The sequence below is a fragment of the Haliotis rufescens genome, unplaced genomic scaffold (assembly GCF_023055435.1).
Source record: "Haliotis rufescens isolate VD_foot unplaced genomic scaffold, xgHalRufe1.0.p SCAF_16, whole genome shotgun sequence".
NCBI lineage: Eukaryota > Metazoa > Mollusca > Gastropoda > Lepetellida > Haliotidae > Haliotis > Haliotis rufescens.
Genome location: NW_025963846.1, coordinates 23098965 through 23109347, shown reverse-complemented (window position 1 = coordinate 23109347; position 10383 = coordinate 23098965).

Here is a 10383-nt window from a genome sequence, read left to right as displayed (position 1 = left end):
CCGAAGGTTGCCGATGTCGGCTATATGAACGGCAGTATACTTATCGGAGCTGAAACGAAATTCCGAACAGTGATTGATTGGGGTTTATAGGAAGCCATCGAACCTTACCCGAAGGCTGGTAGTAACACGTGACCTACATATGGAATTCCCGATCCGCACACAAGATCAAACCGTAAATTGGGGGATTTCGGGTTGGAACTGATCCCTAGCAACGTAGATGTTGGTCGTAGAATCGTAGAAGTCGACTTCATGGATCGGGTGGTCAGTCTAGATGATGGTGTGCGACATCGTGCCCGACGGCAGGGAATGTTGCTCATGATATCAATCACTGGATTGTGTGGTCTGGACTAGATGAAATGCAGTCTCCCGTCGTGACGTGGCTGGGATGTTGCTGAGTGTAGCGTTAACACACGCGCACGCAAACTCACACAAGCACACACACACATGCAAACACACTCTCTCTCTCTCTCTGTGTCTCTATCTCATAACTGTGCTTGTTAATTTTACTAAAGTAAAGTACTAGACTTCGGGCTTTGCTCCCACATCAAGCTGACACGCCGTGATATAATAGGATTACTGATAAAAGCGGCATCTCACACACTCTACGCTGACACACACACACACACACACACACACACACACACACACACACACACACACACACACACACACACTACTCTCTCTCTAACCTGTTGGGTTATATTAGGCACCGTACGACATTAACATGCACATTTCCAGATCATGTCAGAGAAAAGTTCAATCAGAAGATAAAGGGAGATAACTCCCATTCTCCCATTCTGTCTCTTAATTGGCCGGATTGTCTACGGAGTGGCTTGCAACAATTGGCAATTATACTGCGAACAATTCCGCTGTTAACAAATTCTTCTTGAGTTGAAAACCGCCAATAATAGATTTGTAATATGCAGATATCGACCGGCTCTGAGAGATACGCACGCACCATTAACGACGGATTACCGCCTCAATAGCACGTGCACATGCGTGACGTCACACTTATACTGCAAATATCTCGACTAGCTTCCCATTTCCGTGTTTCTTAGAATCTGTGACCAGACCAAATTTACAACGTGGGAGACATATCACCGGGGAATCGATTACGAGATCACAAGGATGTTAAAAGAAATCTGTCTCACTTTGAGATTCCAACTTAATTGTTTATCGCCAGTCAAAAACAGCCCTTCCTTCATTTCCGTGCATACTCATATTTACACTTCTGTAAGCTGTTACACACTCACCGTCCGAGAACCAATTTCCATTTAGAAAAGCACCACTTCCCTCTCTTAACATGTACATAAACCCGCCTCCGTTGTGTAGTGGACAGTGTCTGACAGGCGAGCGGAAGGTTGGTGCCTCGAGCCCCCATACCAAACGATGTTAAAAGATGGTACTTGTTGTTACCCTGCCTGGCGCTCGATGCATTAAGGGGATAAAAGAAGTATTGGCCGGCCCGGGGTCAGTATACTGTGTCTGAGTGGGGTATCCATGTTAAACTGCGGCAAGGTAGCCTATCTCGGTGGGTTAGTACTATAAAAGCGGCATAAGTTAGGAGTACACACACACGTGCATGTATGGAGCTACGTAAGCGCAATAATCTTGCAGATCGCGACGTTAAATCCCTTTTGACCTCACCGCACCAAACTGACATATTGTTGACCAAACTCACCGTCACGCATGACAGTAATATCGTAATATACGAAGCTCGTCAAATAAACAGACACAGAAGAAGCCTTGTTTGCGTGTATGGAATTCATTTTGTATCCCTTAACATTTCCTATATAGCGGCACGGGTGGTCCCGTCGTGGTAAACGTCTATCCTTTGCCTCCGTCTCCTCCCACAACAAAACAAACTCATTCATTATGATTTTATTTCTTTGTTTGTTGGTTGTTTAACGCCGCAATCAGCAATATTCCAGCTATATGACGGCGGTCTGTAAATAATCGAGTCTGAACCCGACAATCCAGTGATTGACATCATGAGCATCGATCCACGCAATTAGGATACGTTGACATGCATCAACCAAGTCAGCGAGTCTGACCACCGGACCCGTTAGTCGCCTCTTACAAGCATAGTCGCCTTTTACGGCAAGCATGGGTTGCTGAAGACCTATTCTACCCGGATCTTCGCGGGTCCACCCATTAGAAATGCTCTGATGTGTTTGTGTTCTGTGACAAATCTGTGATCCGTTGACTATAAAATAAGAGCATCAATACCTTTATCAGCTTGGGCGCTTTGTTCCTTATATTAAGCCGCCTCCGTGGTCTTGTGGTAGAGCGTCCACCCGGAGAGCGGAAGGTCCGGGGTTCGATCCCCGGCCGCGTCATACCAAAAGACGTAAAAAGATGGTACTTGTTGTTACCCTGTCTGGCGCTCGACATTAAGGGGCTAAAACAAGGACTGGTCGGCTCGGAGTCAGTATACTGTGTCTGAGTGGGGTATTCATGTTAAACTGCGGCATGGTATCCCAGTGAGCTAGCACTATAAATCGGCATCAGTCCGGACTAGTACAAGCAGCCACACACACACACGTGCATGCACGTCGCTATATAAGTGCAATAATCTTGGACGCGACGTTTAACCCAATTTCCCCTCACCTCCTTAAATTAAATGGGCGAGTGGTAACGAATTATAAATTAATGCTCTTATAAAAATGAACTTCGAGGATGCAAGGTTAGATTGGGAGCCTCGGAATGACTCCGAAGTGAAAGCGCCTGCCGTATAGTTATGGAGTACAACAGCACGAAGCCTATAAAGGTCAAATGTGACAGAATGAAAAAGGGTCAATTTCCATGTAGCCAGACATTGTTTCGGTCGTTTCCATTTCGCCGTCACTTTATCTTTGCAGGGGAGACCTGCCATTGCATTCGTTTGTGCTCGATAAAGATCTCTCCAAAATAAATTCGCCCGCACTCTACGTCATTCGTCAGGTCACGTGACTTAACACATTTCTTGATTTAAATCAATAGACATGACCACTCTTATAGTGTGAATAGGTCCCTGCAAAATGCTGTTACTTTTAGACCTTGTGCTATAAATACCTCAACAATAGAGTTGAGTTTGAGTTTGTGAGACAAAGTGCGGACTGGTGTTTTAATCGAATGGCGGAGACGGTCGCCATCTTGATGTGAGCCACGTTCGATTTGCGTGTTCAATCCTTGCATGCGTGTTGGACCTAGCAACACACCTGCATACGTTTTGTTTTGTTGTTTGTTGTTTAACGCTGCGCTCAGCAATATTCCAGCTATATGACGGCGGTCTGTAAATAATCGAGTAGGGACAGACAATCCAGTGATTGACATCATGAGCATCGATCCACGCAATTGGGATACGATGACGTGCATCAACCAAGTCAGCGAGTCTGACCTCCCGATCCCGTTAGTCGCCTCTTACAACAAGCATAGTCGCCTTTTACGGCAAGAATGGGTTGCTGAAGATCTATTCTTCCCTGGATCTTTACGGGTCCACCTGCATACGCGAATTAACACAATGACCCTTAAACATGATACAGTATCTACGATTCTATTGACTTCATATCTCAATGGCACATGGCAAAACTGATGGACTTCTACGAGTGAGTGAGTGAGTATGGTTTTACGCCGCTTTTAGCAATATTCCAGCAATATCACGGCGGGAGACGCCAGAAATGGCTTCATGTCGGGAATCGAACCCGGGTCTTCGGCGTGACGAGCGAACGCTTTAACCACTAGGCTACCCGACCGCCCCACTACCGCATTGTAAAAGATACCGTGCGACTCCCTAAATAGGAAACGACTGTTCGTTGACGACAAAGACTGTTTTCATATTTTCTATTGGCATAATATAAAGGCGGAATGTTAATGATTGGTCGTTAACAGTAAACCTTATAACAGATAGCGGCGACACAGGTGGCCCAACGGGCGTGTCAGAAACATCTTGGATACGGGGTTCGATCCCTGCATGGTTCGCCCGATTGTCGACACCAAAGCCGTACTCGTGGGTTTCACCAAAGAGGTAAACTCCAAGACCTGGCCCAGGGTGCTGTTGTACAAAGCGATCTTAGCGCCATGGTTGTCGTTACTCCCATACCTTTATGGACTTGCGACAGCCGTAGCGTTAAGTTTTGTACAACCGCACCCAGTTTCACAAAGCGACCGTAGCGCTAAGACAATCGTAGCTCCCATGTTTTAACCCAGACTTACCACAGTCGTAGCGCAACGCTCGCATTTTGGAACGGAGCCCCGTATCACTTCGGTCTTTCCTCCCACACCAAGCTGACACGCCGTGGTATGAGTGAGTGTGTGAGTGAGTTGGGTTTAACGCCGCTTTTAACATTATTCCAGTTATATCGCGGCGTGTCAGCTTAATGTGGGAGGAAAGCCCGAAGTGATGCAGGTCTCAGACGTTTACTACTTCGGTGAAACCCACGAGCACGGGTATGGTGCTGACAAACCTAGAAACATAATTGGGGCGAACCGGGATTCGAACCCACAATCATAGGTTTCTGGCGTGTCCAAGGGACGCAACTCTGCACAGCGAATCGCGGCGCCTTAGACGACTGGGCCACCCGTGCCCCCCTGGTATAACTGGAATACTGTTCAAGCGGCGTTAACTAAACTGACTCACTCACTGTAACAGATCGTCTTCATGTTTGACAAGACACGCAGCTATCCAGTAGTTCGCTAAGTTCCCGGAGATAAATGCCTATAACACATAACAAGCTGACATGCCGTTAAATATAATCTTATGACGCATTTTATAGACATGGGGTCGGAAATTGCAACAAATTGGTGTCGCATTAGACTATCATGGGATCTCTGAAAGTAAAATATTATTTGATGATTTTGTTGCGTTAAGTTGTTTTGTAATATACAGTAGGATCCCTGGGAGTCTCATTACTTCCTGACCCGTGAAGAATAGTTCTTCAGCAACTAATGCTTGCCGTAAAAGGCGACTAACGCAATCGGGTGGCCAGGCTCGCTGACTTGGTTGATGCATGTCATCGTGTCCCAGTTGCGTGGATCGATGCTCATGATGTCAATCACTGGATTGTGTGGTCCGATTATTTACAGACCGCCGTCATATAGCTGGAGTACGGCGTTAAACAAACAAACAAACAAACAAACAAACAATCTTCACTTCACTGAACAAAACATAGACTTGTCAAATTATTGTTGACTTGTTTAGTAGTTTGGAGTAGTTTGGCTCAGTCAAGCTGTTGGCGACAAACCATCATTCATGAATAGTTTTAAAAACGTTTTCATAAATATGTTCTACCAATCATGGAATAGTACTATCAAGGCTAGTTCTAGGTACATTCTGTATAAAGAGTTTAAAAGTCTCCTGGAACCAGAAAAATACCTTTCCATTATTACTGAAATAAAGTATCGAAATGTTATGATAAGGCTTAGAGCCGGGCTACTAAGACTTAAGGTAAACGAAGGTAGATGGGCTGATATTGATTTACGTTTACGACTCTGCCCCATATGTGAAACAAGTATAGAGAATGAATATCATTTTACTTTAGAATGTGAATATTACAACGATATTAGACAACTGTATTTACCAACAACCTTTTGCCATAATCCAAATATGCATAAATTTAAAACGCTCCTGTCATCTTCATGTAAACAATTACTTGGAAAACTATGTAAATACCTGTATTACAGCTATGAAAGAAGACGTAATTATGAAAAGCCTGTAAATTTGTAAATTTGTACCTGACATTAACTTTTTTTCATGTACCACACTATATCAAATGTATGTATTGTTTATGGGCCAGTGGCCTTAGTACAAATAAAGACTTCTTCTTCTTCTTCTAGTACTCCGATAAATTTATTTGTTTCAGGAGTTGCGAGTAAAGCATCAATTTCATGATTTACTGTTCAAGAAAAGTATTCATACTCAGTGATTTATTTTATTAAATAGATTCACAGTCCCGTTCATATTACAATGTACATTTCAGTCTACTGTTCTCAATACTGTGGGTGTGATGTACCAGGCTAGAGCACTCAGTTATCGGGCGACTTAAGACGCCGTCAGCGCGGTATGTGTAGCAATGCACATTGCACCTCCTTGCGACAGTTGACATGGACCCCAAGGGTTAAGTAAATAATTTCTTCCCAAGCTATGACAACTTGCACACCTCTGTGAGACAATAACAGGACAATCCCCAAGACAATTCAGACTACTGGATAGGTGTGTTTGTAGCCACGGATGTCTCAAATTATTACGCGAAGGGTGGCTCCCCTCTTGATGTTTGATTGAGTTAAATGAATTGCAATCCATCAAGGCGTTCCGTTGTCAATGTTATGTCTTTTTTTGCAGATCGGATATATTTAAAACTATGAGTCGAAGTTTTTTTTTCTTAAAAAAACATGTTGCAAAATGTAGTTTCGGGGCAGACAGTTTGTTCCCCAACCCCTTCCTCCCGAATATCAACTGGTCGGTAGATGGTCTGCTATGCAGAGTTGCGTACCTTTGTCGTACAAGGTTCCGCTGTTCGTCTGCGAATCCTAGATTCCTTCAGTTGAGATCCTTGGTCTGTGAGTGAGTGAGTATGGTTTTAGGCCGCTTTTAGCAACATTACAGCAATATCACGGCGGGGGACATCATAAATAGGCTTTACGCATTGTACCCATGTCGGGAATGGGAATCGAACCCGGGTCTTCGGCGTCACGAGCGAACGCTTTAACCACAAGGCTACCCGACCGCCCCTGGTCTGTCATAACCTAATCTGTGTGGTAAACGTGACGCTCTGTCTGACTTTACAAGAAGCACAAACGATGTGATAATTTTCAGATTTTTTTTAATGTTTCACACTTATTGCACGGGATACCCAACTAAATATTTGTCATTTTAGGAAGGTATCAGTTGGGTATCATGCACAGGAATACCCCGGATCCAAACTGTGAAGGTGTCCCGAAGGTTTCCGTCAAAAACTAAAACGTGACTTTTCGTGCTGTGGTTATCATATTACTCGATAACTTCATTGCATTATTCGATTACATGTATATCTCGATTACATCATGTTATTATCCGATTATTTCATGACCCGGGGGCGATGGGTCGCCTAGTGGTTGAAGGGTTCGTCACACCGAAATCCTGGGTTCGATTCCCCAAATGGGTACAATGTGTGAAGACCATTTCTGGTGTCCCCCGCCGTGATGTTGCTGGAATATTGCTAAAAGCGGCGTAAAACCATACTCACTCACTTCGTTACACCATCTACCCAGTTATCAGCGACCTAGAAAAAAACGTGACATTCATGGAGGACTTTCTGCACAGCTTTGACTAACAATTCATGGCAAATATTCACAATCGCAGGGTTCAATAAAACTATAAACCGCAATCTCACACTTATTGACGTCGGTCACTGAGTGCACTTTATGCGAATGACATTATTCAATATTAATCCCCCCCCCCCCCCCCCCCCCACCACCATGAAGATCCGGGTTAGAATAGGTCTTCAGCAACCCTTGCTTGCCGTAAAAGGCGACTATGCTTGTCGTAAGAGGCGACTATGGAACGGGACTTTGTTGGTACATGTCATCGTATCCCAATTGCATGAATCGATGCTCATGATGTCAATCAGTGGATTGTCAGGTCCAGACTCCATTATGTACAGAACATCGTCATATAGCTCCAATATTGCTGAGTGCGGCGTTAAACGACAAACAAACAAAATTAAAGTACAGGTTCTCGTACTTTTTGGGGTTGAGTCCCATCCGGGATTCGAACCTATACACTTCAAGAGAAAGGCACCGAATCGCCAGCATTCAAAGTCAGCGATCTGACATTGTGTGTTCATATGAATCATACGCCATAGTGATACCAAAACGCTGATCTATTTTCATAACCTGATGGTGACCTGACGGAAGATCGGCTGATGGGGGGGGGGGGGGGGGGGGGGGGGGGGGGAGCAAGCTGCACCGTAGCGTGGGGTCAACCTGTTACACGACGCCATTGACGCAAGACTGGTCTGCTTGGGCTATTTCCGACCCTAATCTGCGTCATCGACCCAGACTTCAGACTTCATCTACAGTTGTCGTCAGCGGAGAGTTCTTTCTTCCCACAGTGGTGTTATATTTTTATTGTCCTTGGTATGTACATCACGAGACACACGTCAAATAGCAACAGGTTACTGCGTTAACATAATCGAATCATCTCTCTCTCTCTCTCTCTCTCTCTCTCTCTCTCTCTCTCTCTCACTCTCTCTCTCACACACATACACACACACACACCAACACACACACACACACACACACATTGTCTAGATGCAGTCGGCTAGTTGTCATATAAATGGGTGGTGTGCGAGAGAACTTGAGCAATATTCAGCAATATTCCAGCAATTTGACGGCGAATCCAGTGATTGACATCATGAGCATCGATCTACGCAACTGGGATACGATGATATGCATCAAACCAAGTCAGCGAGCCAGACCACCCGATCCCGTCAGTCGCCTCTTTGACAAGCATGGGTTGCTGAAGACCAATTCTAACCCCGATCTTCACGGAACCCGCAATGAAGGACTGACTGGGTGTCGTCGGTTTTAATAGTGTTCTTTTTTTACAAACATGACATTCCCAGATACTTTTTTGGATCTCGTAAGGGCACACAAATGATTTTAGTGTGAGAATCTACTTTGTGTCAAATTTGATAACACGCATTTCAAATATTTGTACAAGTATCACTTGTCCCCAACTTGTATTTTCATATTTTCGGCGGTCTGTAAGGAATCAAGTCTGGACCAGACAATCCAGTGATGGATATTGAAAGCAACGATACGCGCAATTGGGATACAATGACATAAAATCAACGAAGTGACCGAACCTAAACACCTGATCCATTTACTCACCTCGTACGACCAGCATAGATTGCTGACGACCGATATTCCACATCCGGAGTTCTCCCTTGAGAAATGCTGTTAAACTTGGAACATTTTATGTCCGCTTCGTGTTCTTCTTTTGTTTGTTTGTTTGTTGTTTAACGCCGCACTCATTTCAAACACGAAATCAATGGAAGTATTTGCAGAAAGGACAGTCCAGAAGTGAACTGTGTGTTTGGTTGTTTGGTTGTTTGGTTGTTGTTTAATGCCGCACTCAGCAATATTCCAGCTATATGACGGCGGTCTGTAAATAATCAAGCCTGGACCAGACAATCCAGTGATTGATATCTAGAGCATCGATCCACGTATTTGGGATACGATGACATGCATCAACCAAGTCAGCGAGCGTGACCACCCGACCCCGTTAGTCGCCTTTTACGACAAGCATGGGTTGCTGAAGACCGAATCTTCACGGGTCTGGTGTTCTTCTGAAGTTTGTGTACATGCATTTTGACAAAGAAAACCCTCACTCCTGCATGACTGTCGTTGATGCTATTCGTGCACATGAGTACCACCGACGACCTCCCTATTAGTCCGGCGATGTTCAACAAAGCAAATTCAGCTGTACGACTGTCGTATGTCTATGTTAAACTATGGGGATTACCACAAACGTAGAAGATATGGTTCGACTTCAAGCAGAACACGTTTTATATTTAATGTCATGGATGATTTCCATGGTGGGACTGTGATGTACCTGTTTGTTTAAAACGTTGGCTCATCATGTCAAAGATCTGAGCTCGACTCCCCCACAATGTGTGAAAACAATGCTGTTTCTGGTGTCCCACAAATTCATGTTACTGGAATATGTTAAACCAAATATTTTGGAAAGAATTCCTGTAGTCAAACTTCTACCCCTGTCATATCAATCACTGGTTAAGTGTTAGCCTTGGTTGTCTGCTGTAGTCATACCTCAACAGTGTCATATCAATCACTGGTTGAGTGTTAGCCTTGGTTGTCTGCTGTAGTCATACCTCGACAGTGTCATATCAATCACTGGGTCAGTGTTAGCCTTGGTTGTCTGCTGTAGTCAAACCTCAACAGTGTCATATCAATCACTGGTTGAGTGTTAGCCTTGGTTGACTGCTGTAGTCATACCTCGACAGTGTCATATCTATCACTGTTTGAATGTTAGCCTTGGTCGTCTGCTGTAGTCATACCTCGACAGTGTCATATCAATCACTGGTTGAGTGTTAGCATTGGTTGACTGCTGTAGTCATACCTCAACAGTGTCATATCAATCACTGGTTGAGTGTTAGCCTTGGTTGTCTGCTGTAGTCATACCTCGACAGTGTCATATCAATCACTGGGTCAGTGTTAGCCTTGGTTGTCTGCTGTAGTCAAACCTCAACAGTGTCATATCAATCACTGGTTGAGTGTTAGCCTTGGTTGACTGCTGTAGTCATACCTCGACAGTGTCATATCTATCACTGTTTGAATGTTAGCCTTGGTCGTCTGCTGTAGTCATACCTCGACAGTGTCATATCAATCACTGGTTGAGTGTTA